The following is a 14523-nucleotide window of genomic DNA, read 5'->3' as shown; positions in this document are numbered from 1 at the left end:
AGCCCTCAACATAACCCTAACCCTAGGTCCAATCCTAACCCTAACCCTCTCTCTAAGCCTAGCCATCAACATAACCCTAACCCTAGGTCCAAACCAAACCCTAACTGTCTCTCTAAACCTAGCCCTCAACATTACCCTAAACCTAGAACCAATCGTAACCCTAACCGTCTCTCTAACCCTATCCCTCAGCATAACTGTAACCCTAGGTCCAATCCTAACCCTAACTGTCTCTCTAACCCTAGCCCTCAACATAACCCTAACGCTAGGTCCAATCCTAACCCTAACCGTGTCTCTAACCCTAGCCCTCAACATAACTCTAACCCTAGGTCCAATCCGAACCCTAACCGTCTCTCTAACCATAGCCCTCAACATAACCCTAACCCTAGGTCCAATCCTAACCCTAACCGTCTCTCTAACCCTAGCCCTCAACATAACCCTAACCCTAGGTCCAAACCTAACCCTAAGCGTCTTTCTAACCCTAGCCCTCAACCTAACCCTAGCCCTAGGTCCAATCCTAACCCTAACTGTCTCTCTAACCCTAGCCCTCAACATAACCCTAACCTTAGGTCCAATCCTCACCCTAACTGTCTCTCGAACCCTAGCCCTCAACATAACCCTAACCGTAGGTCCAAACCTAACCCTAAGCGTCTCTCTAACCCTAGCCCTCAACCTAACCCTAGCCCTAGGTCCAATCCTAACCCTAACTGCCTCTCTAACCCTAGCCCTCTACATAACCTTAACCCTTGGTCCAATCCTAACCCTAACCGCCTCTCTAACCCTAGCCCTCAACCTAACCCTAGCTCTAGGTCCAATCCTAACCCTAACCGTCTCTCTAACCCTAGCCCTCAGCATAACCCTAACCCTAGGTCCAATCTTAACCCTAACCGTCTCTCTAAACCTAGCCCTCAACATAACCCTAACCCTAGGTCCAATCCTAACCCTAACCGTCTCTCTAACCCTAGCCCTCAACATAACCCTAACCCTAGGTCCAATCCTAACCCTAACCGTCTCTGTAACACTAGCCCTCAACATAACACTAACCCTAGGTCCAATCATCACCCTAACTGTCTCTCTAACCCTAGCCCTCAACATAACCCTAACCCTAGGTCCAATCCTAACCCTAACAGTCTCTCTAAACCTAGCCCTCAACCTAACCCTAGCCATAGGTCCAATCCTAACCCTAACCGCCTCTCTAACCCTAGCCCTCCACATAACCCTAACCCTAGGTCCAATCCTAACACTAACCGTCTCTCTATCCATAGCCCTCAGCATAACCCTAACCCTAGGTCCAATCCTAACCCTAACCGTCTCTCTAAGCCTAGCCCTCAACATAACCCTAACCCTAGGTCCAAACCTAACCCTAACTGTCCCTCTAACCCTAGCCCTCAACATAACCCTAACCCTAGGTCCAATCCTAACCCTAACCGTCTCTCTAACCCTAGACCTCAACATAACTCTAACCCTAGGTCCAATCCTTACCCCAACCGTCTCTCTAACCCTAGCCCTCAAGATAACCCTAACCCTAGGTCCAATCCTCACCGTAACCGTCTCTCTAACCCTAGCACTCAACATAACCCTAACCCTACGTCCAATCCTAACAGTAACCGTCTCTCTAAGCCTAGCCCTCAACATAACCCTAACCCTAGGTCCAATCCTAACCCTAACTGTCTCTCTAAACCTAGCCCTCAACATAACCCTAAATCTAGAACCAATCGTAACCCTAACCGTCTCTCTAACCCGAGCCCTCAACCTAACACAAACCCTAGGTCGAATCCTAACCCTAACCGTCTCTCTAAACCTAGCCCCCAACATAACCCTAACCCTAGGTCCAATCCTAACCCTAACAGTCTCTCTAAACCTAGCCCTCAACCTAAACCTAGCCCTAGGTCCAATCCTAACCCTTACCTCCTCTTTAACCCTAGCCCTCCACATAACCCTAACCCTAGGTCCAATCCTAACCCTAACCGTCTCTCTAACCCTAGCCCTCATCCTAACCCTAGCCCTAGGTCCAATCCTAACCCTAACTGCCTCTCTAACCCTAGCCCTCCACATAACCCTAACCCTTGGTCCAATCCTAACCCTAACCGCCGCTCTAACCCTAGCCCTCCACATAACCCTAAGCCTAGGTCCAATCCTAAAACTAACCGTCTCTCTAACCCTAGCCCTCAACATAACCCTAACCCTAGGTCCAATCCTAACCCTAACCGTCTCTGTAACACTAGCCCTCAACATAAGCCTAACCCTAGGTCCAATCATCACCCTGTCTCTCTAACCCTAGCCCTCAACATAACCCTAACCCTAGGTCCAATCCTAACCCTAACAGTCTCTCTAAACTAGCCCTCAACCTAACCCTAGCCCTAGGTCCAATCCTAACCCTAACCGCCTCTCTAACCCTAGCCCTCAACATAACCCTAACCCTAAGTCCAAACCTAACCCTACCTGTCCCTCTAACCCTAGCCCTCAACATAACCCTAACCCTAGGTCCAATCCTAACCCTAACCGTCTCTCTAACCCTAGACCTCAACGTGACACTAAACCTAGGTCCAATCCTTACCCTAACCGTTTCTCTAAACCTAGCCCTCAACATAACCCTAACCCTAGGTCCAATCCTAACCCTAACCGTCTCTCTAACCCTAGCCCCCAACCTGACCCTAACCCTAGGTCCTATGCTAACCCTAACCGTCTCTCTAATACTAGCCCTCAACATAACCCTAACCCTAGGTCCAATCCTAAACCTAACCGTCTCTCTAACCATAGCCCTCAGCATAACTCTAACCCTAGGGCCAATCCTAACCCTAACCGTCTCTCTAACCCTAGCCCTCAACATAACCCTAACCCTAGGTCCAATCCTCACCCTAACCGTCTCTCCTACCCTAGCCCTCAACATAACCCTAACCCTAGGTCCAATCCTAACCCTAACCGTCTCTCTAACCCTAGCCCTCAACATAACCCTAGCCCTAGGTCCAATCCTAACCCTAACCGTCTCTCTAACCCTAGCCCTCAACCTAACCCTAGCCCTAGGTCCAAACCTAACCCTAAGCGTCTCTCTAACCCTAGCCCTCAACCTAACCCTAGCCCTAGGTCCAATCCTAACCCTAACCGTCTCTCTAACCCTAGCCCTCAACATAACCCTAACCCTAGGTCCAATCCTAACCCTAACCGTCTCTGTAAACCTCGCCCTCAACATAACCCTAACCCTAGGTCCAATCCTAACCCTAACCGTCTCTCTATACCTCGCCCTCAACATAACCCTAACCCTAGGTCCAATCCTAAACCTAACCGTCTCTCTAACCCTAGCGCTCAGCATAACTCTAACCCTAGGTCCAATCCTAACCCTAACCGTCTCTCTATCCCTAGCCCTCAACATAACCCTAACCCTAGGTCCAATCCTAACCCTAACCGTCTCTCTAACCCTAGCCCTCAACATACCCTAACCCTAGGTCCAATCCTAACCCTAACCATCTCTCTAACCCTAGCCCTCAACCTAACCGTAGCCCGAGGTCCAATCCGAACCCTAACCGTCTCTCTAACCCTAGCCCTCAACATAACCCTAACCTTAGGTCCAATCCTAACCCTAACCGTCTCTCTAACCCTAGCCCTCAACATAACTCTAACCCTAGGTCCAATCCTAACACTAACCGTCTCTCTAACCCTAGCCCTCAACATAACCCTAACCCTAGGTCCAAACCTAACCCTAAGCGTCTCTCTAACCCTAGCCCTCAACCTAACCCTAGCCCTAGGTCCAATCCTAACCCTAACTGTCTCTCTAACCCTAGCCCTCAACATAACCCTAAACCTAGGACCAATCATAACCCTAACCGTTTCTCTAACCCTAGCCCTCAACATAACCCTAAACCTAGGTCCAAACCTAACCCTAAGCGTCTCTCTAATCCTAGCCCTCAACCTAACCCTAGCCCTAGGTCCAATCCTAACCCTAACTGCCTCTCTAACCCTCGCCCTCCACATAACCCTAACCCTTGGTCCAATCCTAACGCTAAGCGCCTCTCTATCCCTAGCCCTCCTCATAACCCTAACCCTAGGTCCAATCCTAACGCTAACCGTCTCTCTAACCCTAGCGCTCAGCATAACCCTAACCCTAGGTCCAAACCTAACCCTAACTGTCTCTCTAAACCTAGCCCTCAACATAACCCTAAACCTAGAACCAATCGTAACCCTAACCGTCTCTCTAACCCTAGCCCTCAGCATAACTCTAACCCTAGGTCCAATCCTAACCCTAACCGTCTCTCTAACCCTAGCCCTCAACATAACCCTAACCCTAGGTCCAATCCTCACCCTAACCGTCTCTCTATCCCTAGCCCTCAACATAACCCTAACCCTAGGTCCAATCCTAACCCTAACCGTCTCTCTAACCCTAGCCCTCAACCTAACTCTAGCCCTAGGTCCAATCCGAACCCTAACCGTCTCTCTAACCCTAGCCCTCAACATAACCCTAACCCTAGGTCCAATCCTAACCCTAACCGTCTCTCTAACCCTAGCCCTCAACATAACCCTAACCCTAGGTCCAATCCTCACCCTAACCGTCTCTCTATCCCTAGCCCTCAACATAACCCTAACCCTAGGTCCAATCCTAACCCTAACCGTCTCTCTAACACTAGCCCTCAACCTAACCCTAGCCCTATGTCCAACCTAACCCTAACTGCCTCTCTAACCCTAGACCTCCACATAACCCTAACCCTTGGTCCAATCCTAACCCTAACTCTCTCTCTAACCCTAGCCCTCAACATAAACCTAAAACAAGGACCAATGGTAACCCTAACCGTCTCTCTAACCCTAGCCCTCAACATAACCCTAACCCTAGGTCCAATCCTAACCCTAACTCTCTCTCTAACCCTAGCCCTCAACATAAACCTAAAACAAGGACCAATGGTAACCCTAACCGTCTCTCTCACCCTAGCCCTCAACATAACCCTAACCCTAGGTCCAATCCTAACCCTAACCGTCTGTCTAACCCTAGCCCTCAACCTAACACTAACCCTAGGTCCAATCCTAACCCTAACCGTCTCTCTAACCCTAGCCCTCAACATAACCCTAATCCTATGTCCAATCCTAAACCTTAACCGTCTTTCTAACCCTAGCCCTCAACCTAACCCTAAGCCTAGGTCCAATCCTAACCCTAACCGTCTCTCTAACACTAGCCATCAACATAACCCTAACCCTAGGTCCAATCCTAACCCTTACCGTCTCTAAAACCCTAACTCTCAACATAACCCTAACCCTAGGTCCAATCCTAACACTAACCCTCTCTCTAACCCTAGACCTCAACCTAACCCTAACCCTAGGTCCAATCCTAACCCTAACCGTCTCTCTAACCCTAGCCCTCAACCTAACCTTAACCCTATGTCCAATCCTAACCCTAACCGTCTCTCTAACCCTAGCCCTCAACATAACCCTAACCCTGGGTCCAATCCTAACCCTAACCGTCTCTCTAACCCTAGCCCTCAACATAACCCTAACCCTAGGTCCAATCCTAACCCTAACCGTCTCTCTAACCCTAGCCCTCAGCATAACCCTAACCCTAGGTCCAATCTTAAACGTAACCGTCTCTCTAAACCTAGCCCTCAACATAACCCTAACCCTAGGTTCAATCCTAACCCTAACCGTCTCTCTAACCCTTGCCCTCAACATAACCCTAACCCTAGGTCCAAACCTAACCCTAACTGTCCCTCTAACCCTAGCCCTCAACATAACCCTAACCCTAGGTCCAATCCTAACCCTAACCGTCTCTCTAACACTAGACGCAACATAACTCTAACCCTAGGTCCAATCCTTACCCCAACCGTCTCTCTAAACCTAGCCCTCAAGATAACCCTAACCCTAGGTCCAATCCTCACCCTAACCGTCTCTCTAACCCTAGCCCTCAACATAACCCTAACCCTAGGTCCAATCCTAACCCTAACCCTCTCTCTAAGCCTAGCCATCAACATAACCCTAACCCTAGGTCCTAACCAAACCCTAACTGTCTCTCTAAACCTAGCCCTCAACATTACCCTAAACCTAGAACCAATCGTAACCCTAACCGTCTCTCTAACCCTATCCCTCAGCATAACTCTAACCCTAGGTCCAATCCTAACCCTAACCGTCTCTCTAACCCTAGCCCTCAACATAACCCTAACCCTAGGTCCAATCCTAACCCTAACCGTGTCTCTAACCCTACCCTCAACATAACTCTAACCCTAGGTCCAATCCGAACCCTAACCGTCTCTCTAACCCTAGCCCTCAACATAACCCTAACCCTAGGTACAATCCTCACCATAACCGTCTCTCCTACCCTAGCCCTCAACATAACCCTAACCCTAGGTCCAATCCTAACCCTAACCGTCTCTCTAACACTAGCCCTCAACCTAACCCTAACCCTAGGTCCAATCCTAACCCTATCTGTCTCTCTAACCCTAGCCCTCAACATAACCCTACCCCTAGGTCCAATTCTAACCCTAACCGTCTCTGTAAGCCTAGCCATCAACATAAGCCTAACCCTAGGTCCAATCCTAACCCTAAACGTCTCTCTAACCCTAGCCCTCAACATAACCCTAACCCTAGTTCCAATCCTAACCCTATCTGTCTCTCTAACCCTAGCCCTCAACATAACCCTAACCCTAGGTCCAATCCTAACCCTAACCGTCTCTCTAACCCTTGCCCTCAACCTAACCCTAACCCTAGGTCCAATCCTAACCCTAACCGTCTCTCTAAACCTAGCCCTCAACCTAACCTTAACCCTAGGTCCAATCGTAACCTTAACCGTCTCTCTAACCCTAGCCCTCAACATAACCCTAACCTTAGGTCCAATCCTAACCCTAACCGTCTCTCTAACCCTAGCCATCAACATAACTCTAACCCTAGGTCCAATCCTAACCCTAACCGTCTCTCTAACCCTAGCCCTCAACATAACCCTAACCCTAGGTCCAATCCTCACCCTAATTGTCTCTCTAACCCTAGCCCTCAACATAACCCTAACCCTAGGTCCAAACCTAACCCTAAGCGTCTCACTAACCCTAGCCCTCAACCTAACCCTAGCCCTAGGTCCAATCCTAACCCTAACTGTCTCTCTAACCCTAGCCCTCAACATAACCCTAAACCTAGGACCAATCCTAACCCTAACCGTCTCTCTAACCCTAGCCCTCAACATAACCCTAACCCTAGGTCCAAACCTAACCCTAAGCGTCTCTCTAACCCTAGCCCTCAACCTAACCCTAGCCCTAGGTCCAATCCTAACCCTAACTGCCTCTCTAACCCTAGCCCTCCACATAACCCTAACCCTTGGTCCAATCCTAACCCTAACCGTCTCTCTAACCCTAGCCCTCAGCATAACCCTAACCCTAACCCTAACCCTAGATCCAATCCTAACCCTAACTGTCTCTCTAACCCTAGCCCTCAAAATAAACCTAAAACTAGGACCAATCGTAACCCTAACCGTCTCTCTAACCCTAGCCCTCAACATAACCCTAACCCTAGGTCCAATCCTAACCCTAACCGTCTCTCTAACCTTAGCCCTCAACATAACACTAACCCTAGGTCCAATCCTAACCCTAAGCGTCTCTCTAACCCTAGCCCTCAACATAACCCTAATCCTATGTCCAATCCTAAACCCTAACCGTCTCTCTAACCCTAGCCCTCAACCTAACCCTAAGCCTAGGTCCAATCCTAACCCTTACCGTCTCTCTAACCCTAGCCCTCAACATAACCCTAACCCTAGGTCCAATCCTAACCCTAACCCTCTCTCTAACCCTAGCCCTCAACCTAACCCTAACCCTAGGTCCAATCCTATCCCTAACCGTGTCTCTAACCCTAGCCCTCAACCTAACCTTAACCCTAGGTCCAATCCTAACCCTAACCGTCTCTCTAACCCTAGCCCTCAACGTAACCCTAACCCTGGGTCCAATCCTAACCCTAACCGTCTCTCTAACCCTAGCCCTCAACATAACCCTAACCCTAGGTCCAATCCTAACCCTAACCGTCTCTCTAACCCTAGCCCTCAACATAACCCTAACCCTAGGTCCAATCCTAACCCTAACCGTCTCTCTAACCCTAGCCCTCAGCATAACCCTAACCCTAGGTCCAATCCTAACCCTAACCGTCTCTCTAACCCTAGCCCTCAACATAACCCTAACCCTAGGTCCAATCCTCACCCTAACCGTCTCTCTAAACCTAGCCCTCAACATAACCCTAACCCTAGGTCAAATCCTAACCCTAACCGTCTCTCTAACCCTAGCCCTCAACCTAACCCTAGCCCTAGGTCCATCCTAATCCTAACCCTCTCTCTAACCCTAGCCCTCAATATAACCCTAAAACTAGGTCAAATCCTCACCCTAACCGTCTCTCTAACCCTAGCCCTCAACATAACCCTAACCCTAGGTCCAATCCTAACCCTAACAGTCTCTGTAAACCTAGCCGTCAACCTCACCATAGCCCTAGGTCCAATCCGAACCCTAACCGTCTCTCTAACCCTAGCCCTCAACATAACCCTAACCCTAGGTCCAATCCTAACCCTAACCGTCTCTCTAACCCTAGCCCTCAACATAACTCTAACCCTAGGTCCAATCCTAACCCTAACCGTCTCTCTAACCCTAGCCCTCAACATAACCCTAACCCTAGGTCCAATCCTAACCCTAACCGTCTCTCTAACCCTAGCCCTCAACATAACTCTAACCCTAGGTCCAATCCTAACCCTAACCGTCTCTCTAACCCTAGCCCTCCACATAACCCTAACCCTAGGTCCAATCCTAACCCTAACAGTCTCTCTAACCCTAGCCCTCAGCATAACCCTAACCCTAGGTCCAATGTTAACCCTAAGCGTCTCTCTAAACCTAGCCCTCAACATAACCCTAACCCTAGGTCCAATCCTTACCCTAACCGTCTCTAACCCTAGCTCTCAACATAACCCTAACCCTAGGTCCAATCCTAACCCTAACCGTCTCTGTAACACTAGCCCTCAACATAACCCTAACCCTAGGTCCAATCCTTACCCTAACCGTCTCTAACCCTAGCTCTCAACATAACCCTAACCCTAGGTCCAATCCTAACCCTAACCGTCTCTGTAACACTAGCCCTCTACATAACCCTATCCCTAGGTCCAATCCTCACCCTAATCGTCTCTCGAACCCTAGCCCTCAACATAACCCTAACCCTAGGTCCAATCCTAACCCTAACAGTCTCTCTAAACCTAGCCCTCAACCTAACCCTAGCCCTAGGTCCAATCCTAACCCTAACAGTCTCTCTAACCGTAGCCCTCAGCAAAACTCTAACCCTAGGTCCAATCCTAACCCTAACCGTCTCTCTATCCCTAGCCCTCAACATAACCCTAGCCCTAGGTCCAATCCGAACCCTAACCGTCTCTCTAACCCTAGCCCTCAACCTAACCCTAGCCCTAGGTCCAATCCGAACCCTAACCGTCTCTCTAACCCTAGCCCTCAACATAACCCTAACCCTAGGTCCAATCCTAACCCTAACCGTCTCTCTAACCCTAGCCCTCAACATAACCCTAACCCTAGGTCCAATCCTCACCCTAACCGTCTCTCTATCCCTAGCCCTCAACATAACCCTAACCCTAGGTCCAATCCTAACCCTAACCGTCTCTCTAACACTAGCCCTCAACCTAACCCTAGCCCTATGTCCAACCTAACCCTAACTGCCTCTCTAACCCTAGACCTCCACATAACCCTAACCCTTGGTCCAATCCTAACCCTAACCGTCTCTCTAACCCTAGCCCTTAGCATAACCCTAACCCTAACCCTAACCCTAGGTCCAATCCTAACCCTAACTCTCTCTCTAACCCTAGCCCTCAACATAAACCTAAAACAAGGACCAATGGTAACCCTAACCGTCTCTCTAACCCTAGCCCTCAACATAACCCTAACCCTAGGTCCAATCCTAACCCTAACCGTCTGTCTAACCTTAGCCCTCAACCTAACACTAACCCTAGGTCCAATCCTAACCCTAACCGTCTCTCTAACCCTAGCCCTCAACATAACCCTAATCCTATGTCCAATCCTAAACCTTAACCGTCTTTCTAACCCTAGCCCTCAACCTAACCCTAAGCCTAGGTCCAATCCTAACCCTAACCGTCTCTCTAACACTAGCCATCAACATAACCCTAACCCTAGGTCCAATCCTAACCCTTACCGTCTCTAAAACCCTAACTCTCAACATAACCCTAACCCTAGGTCCAATCCTAACACTAACCCTCTCTCTAACCCTAGACCTCAACCTAACCCTAACCCTAGGTCCAATCCTAACCCTAACCGTCTCTCTAACCCTAGCCCTCAACCTAACCTTAACCCTATGTCCAATCCTAACCCTAAACGTCTCTCTAACCCTAGCCCTCAACATAACCCTAACCCTGGGTCCAATCCTAACCCTAACCGTCTCTCTAACCCTAGCCCTCAACCTAACCTTAACCCTATGTCCAATCCTAACACTAACCCTCTCTCTAACCCTAGACCTCAACCTAACCCTAACCCTAGGTCCAATCCTAACCCTAACCGTCTCTCTAACCCTAGCCCTCAACATAACCCTAACCCTAGGTCCAATCCTAACCCTAACCGTCTCTCTAACACTAGGCCTCAACATAACTCTAACCCTAGGTCCAATCCTTACCCCAACCGTCTCTCTAAACCTAGCCCTCAAGATAACCCTAACCCTAGGTCCAATCCTCACCCTAACCGTCTCTCTAACCCTAGCCCTCAACATAACCCTAACCCTAGGTCCAATCCTAACCCTAACCCTCTCTCTAAGCCTAGCCATCAACATAACCCTAACCCTAGGTCCAAACCAAACCCTAACTGTCTCTCTAAACCTAGCCCTCAACATTACCCTAAACCTAGAACCAATCGTAACCCTAACCGTCTCTCTAACCCTATCCCTCAGCATAACTCTAACCCTAGGTCCAATCCTAACCCTAACCGTCTCTATAACCCTAGCCCTCAACATAACCCTAACCCTAGGTCCAATCCTAACCCTAACCGTGTCTCTAACCCTACCCTCAACATAACTCTAACCCTAGGTCCAATCCGAACCCTAACCGTCTCTCTAACCCTAGCCCTCAACATAACCCTAACCCTAGGTCCAATCCTCACCATAACCGTCTCTCCTACCCTAGCCCTCAACATAACCCTAACCCTAGGTCCAATCCTAACCCTAACCGTCTCTCTAACACTAGCCCTCAACCTAACCCTAACCCTAGGTCCAATCCTAACCCTATCTGTCTCTCTAACCCTAGCCCTCAACATAACCCTACCCCTAGGTCCAATTCTAACCCTAACCGTCTCTGTAAGCCTAGCCATCAACATAAGCCTAACCCTAGGTCCAATCCTAACCCTAAACGTCTCTCTAACCCTAGCCCTCAACATAACCCTAACCCTAGTTCCAATCCTAACCCTATCTGTCTCTCTAACCCTAGCCCTCAACATAACCCTAACCCTAGGTCCAATCCTAACCCTAACCGTCTCTCTAACCCTTGCCCTCAACCTAACCCTAACCCTAGGTCCAATCCTAACCCTAACCGTCTCTCTAAACCTAGCCCTCAACCTAACCTTAACCCTAGGTCCAATCGTAACCTTAACCGTCTCTCTAACCCTAGCCCTCAACATAACCCTAACCTTAGGTCCAATCCTAACCCTAACCGTCTCTCTAACCCTAGCCATCAACATAACTCTAACCCTAGGTCCAATCCTAACCCTAACCGTCTCTCTAACCCTAGCCCTCAACATAACCCTAACCGTAGGTCCAATCCTCACCCTAATTGTCTCTCTAACCCTAGCCCTCAACATAACCCTAACCCTAGGTCCAAACCTAACCCTAAGCGTCTCACTAACCCTAGCCCTCAACCTAACCCTAGCCCTAGGTCCAATCCTAACCCTAACTGTCTCTCTAACCCTAGCCCTCAACATAACCCTAAACCTAGGTCCAAACCTAACCCTAAGCGTCTCTCTAACCCCAGCCCTCAACCTAACCCTAGCCCTAGGTCCAATCCTAACCCTAACTGCCTCTCTAACCCTAGCCCTCCAGATAACCCTAACCCTTGGTCCAATCCTAACCCTAACCGTCTCTCTAACCCTAGCCCTCAGCATAACCCTAACCCTAACCCTAACCCTAGATCCAATCCTAACCCTAACTGTCTCTCTAACCCTAGCCCTCAAAATAAACCTAAAACTAGGACCAATCGTAACCCTAACCGTCTCTCTAACCCTAGCCCTCAACATAACCCTAACCCTAGGTCCAATCCTAACCCTAACCGTCTCTCTAACCTTAGCCCTCAACATAACACTAACCCTAGGTCCAATCCTAACCCTAAGCGTCTCTCTAACCCTAGCCCTCAACATAACCCTAATCCTATGTCCAATCCTAAACCCTAACCGTCTCTCTAACCCTAGCCCTCAACCTAACCCTAAGGCTAGTCCAATCCTAACCCTTACCGTCTCTCTAACCCTAGCCCTCAACATAACCCTAACCCTAGGTCCAATCCTAACCCTAACCCTCTCTCTAACCCTAGCCCTCAACCTAACCCTAACCCTAGGTCCAATCCTATCCCTAACCGTCTCTCTAACCCTAGCCCTCAACCTAACCTTAACCCTAGGTCCAATCCTAACCCTAACCGTCTCTCTAACCCGAGCCCTCAACATAACCCTAACCCTGGGTCCAATCCTAACCCTAACCGTCTCTCTAACCCTAGCCCTCAACATAACCCTAACCCTAGGTCCAATCCTAACCCTAACCGTCTCTCTAACCCTAGCCCTCAACATAACCCTAACCCTAGGTCCAATCCTAACCCTAACCGTCTCTCTAACCCTAGCCCTCAGCATAACCTTAACCCTAGGTCCAATCCTAACCCTAACCGTCTCTCTAAACCTAGCCCTCAACATAACCCTAACCCTAGGTCCAATCCTCACCCTAACCGTCTCTCTAAACCTAGCCCTCAACATAACCCTAACCCTAGGTCAAATCCTAACCCTAATAGTCTCTCTAACCCTAGCCCTCAACATAACCCTAGCCCTAGGTCCATCCTAATCCTAACCCTCTCTCTAACCCTAGCCCTCAATATAACCCTAAAACTAGGTCAAATCCTCACCCTAACCGTCTCTCTAACCCTAGCCCTCAACATAACCCTAACCCTAGGTCCAATCCTAACCCTAACAGTCTCTGTAAACCTAGCCGTCAACCTCACCATAGCCCTAGGTCCAATCCGAACCCTAACCGTCTCTCTAACCCTAGCCCTCAACATAACCCTAACCCTAGGTCCAATCCTAACCCTAACCGTCTCTCTAACCCTAGCCCTCAACATAACTCTAACCCTAGGTCCAATCCTAACCCTAACCGTCTCTCTAACCCTAGCCCTCAACATAACCCTAACCCTAGGTCCAATCCTAACCCTAACCGTCTCTCTAACCCTAGCCCTCAACATAACTCTAACCCTAGGTCCAATCCTAACCCTAACCGTCTCTCTAACCCTAGCCCTCCACATAACCCTAACCCTAGGTCCAATCCTAACCCTAACAGTCCCTCTAACCCTAGCCCTCAGCATAACCCTAACCCTAGGTCCAATGTTAACCCTAAGCGTCTCTCTAAACCTAGCCCTCAACATAACCCTAACCCTAGGTCCAATCCTTACCCTAACCGTCTCTAACCCTAGCTCTCAACATAACCCTAACCCTAGGTCCAATTCTATCCCTAACCGTCTCTGTAACACTAGCCCTCAACATAACCCTAACCCTAGGTCCAATCCTTACCCTAACCGTCTCTAACCCTAGCTCTCAACATAACCCTAACCCTAGGTCCAATCCTAACCCTAACCGTCTCTGTAACACTAGCCCTCAACATAACCCTATCGCTAGGTCCAATCCTCACCCTAATCGTCTCTCGAACCCTAGCCCTCAACATAACCCTAACCCTAGGTCCAATCCTAACCCTAACAGTCTCTCTAAACCTAGCCCTCAACCTAACCCTAGCCCTAGGTCCAATCCTAACCCTAACCGCCTCTCTAACCCTAGCCCTCCACATAACCCTAACCCTAGGTCCAATCCTAACCCTAACCGTCTCTCTAACCCTAGCCCTCAGCATAACCCTAACCCTAGGTCCAATCCTAACCCTAACCCTCTCTCTAAGCCTAGCCCTCAACATAACCCTAACCCTAGGTCCAAACCTAACCCTAACTGTCTCTCTAAACCTAGCCCTCAACATAACCCTAAACCTAGAACCAATCGTAACCCTAACCGTCTCTCTAACCCTAGCCCTCAGCAAAACTCTAACCCTAGGTCCAATCCTAACCCTAACCGTCTCTCTATCCCTAGCCCTCAACATAACCCTAGCCCTAGGTCCAAACCGAACCCTAACCGTCTCTCTAACCCTAGCCCTCAACATAACCCTAACCCTAGGTCCAATCCTAACCCTAACCGTCTCTCTAACCCTATCCCTCAACATAACTCTAATCCTAGGTCCAATCCTAACCCTAACCGTCCCTCTAACCTTAGCCCTCAACATAACCCTAACCCTAGGTCCAATCCTCACCATAAC

The sequence above is a fragment of the Miniopterus schreibersii genome (assembly GCF_964146895.1).
Source record: "Miniopterus schreibersii genome assembly, chromosome: 5".
In the NCBI taxonomy this organism is placed as follows: Eukaryota; Metazoa; Chordata; class Mammalia; order Chiroptera; family Miniopteridae; genus Miniopterus; species Miniopterus schreibersii.
The sequence above is the reverse complement of the archived record's forward strand: the minus strand, read 5'-3'. Positions refer to the sequence as shown.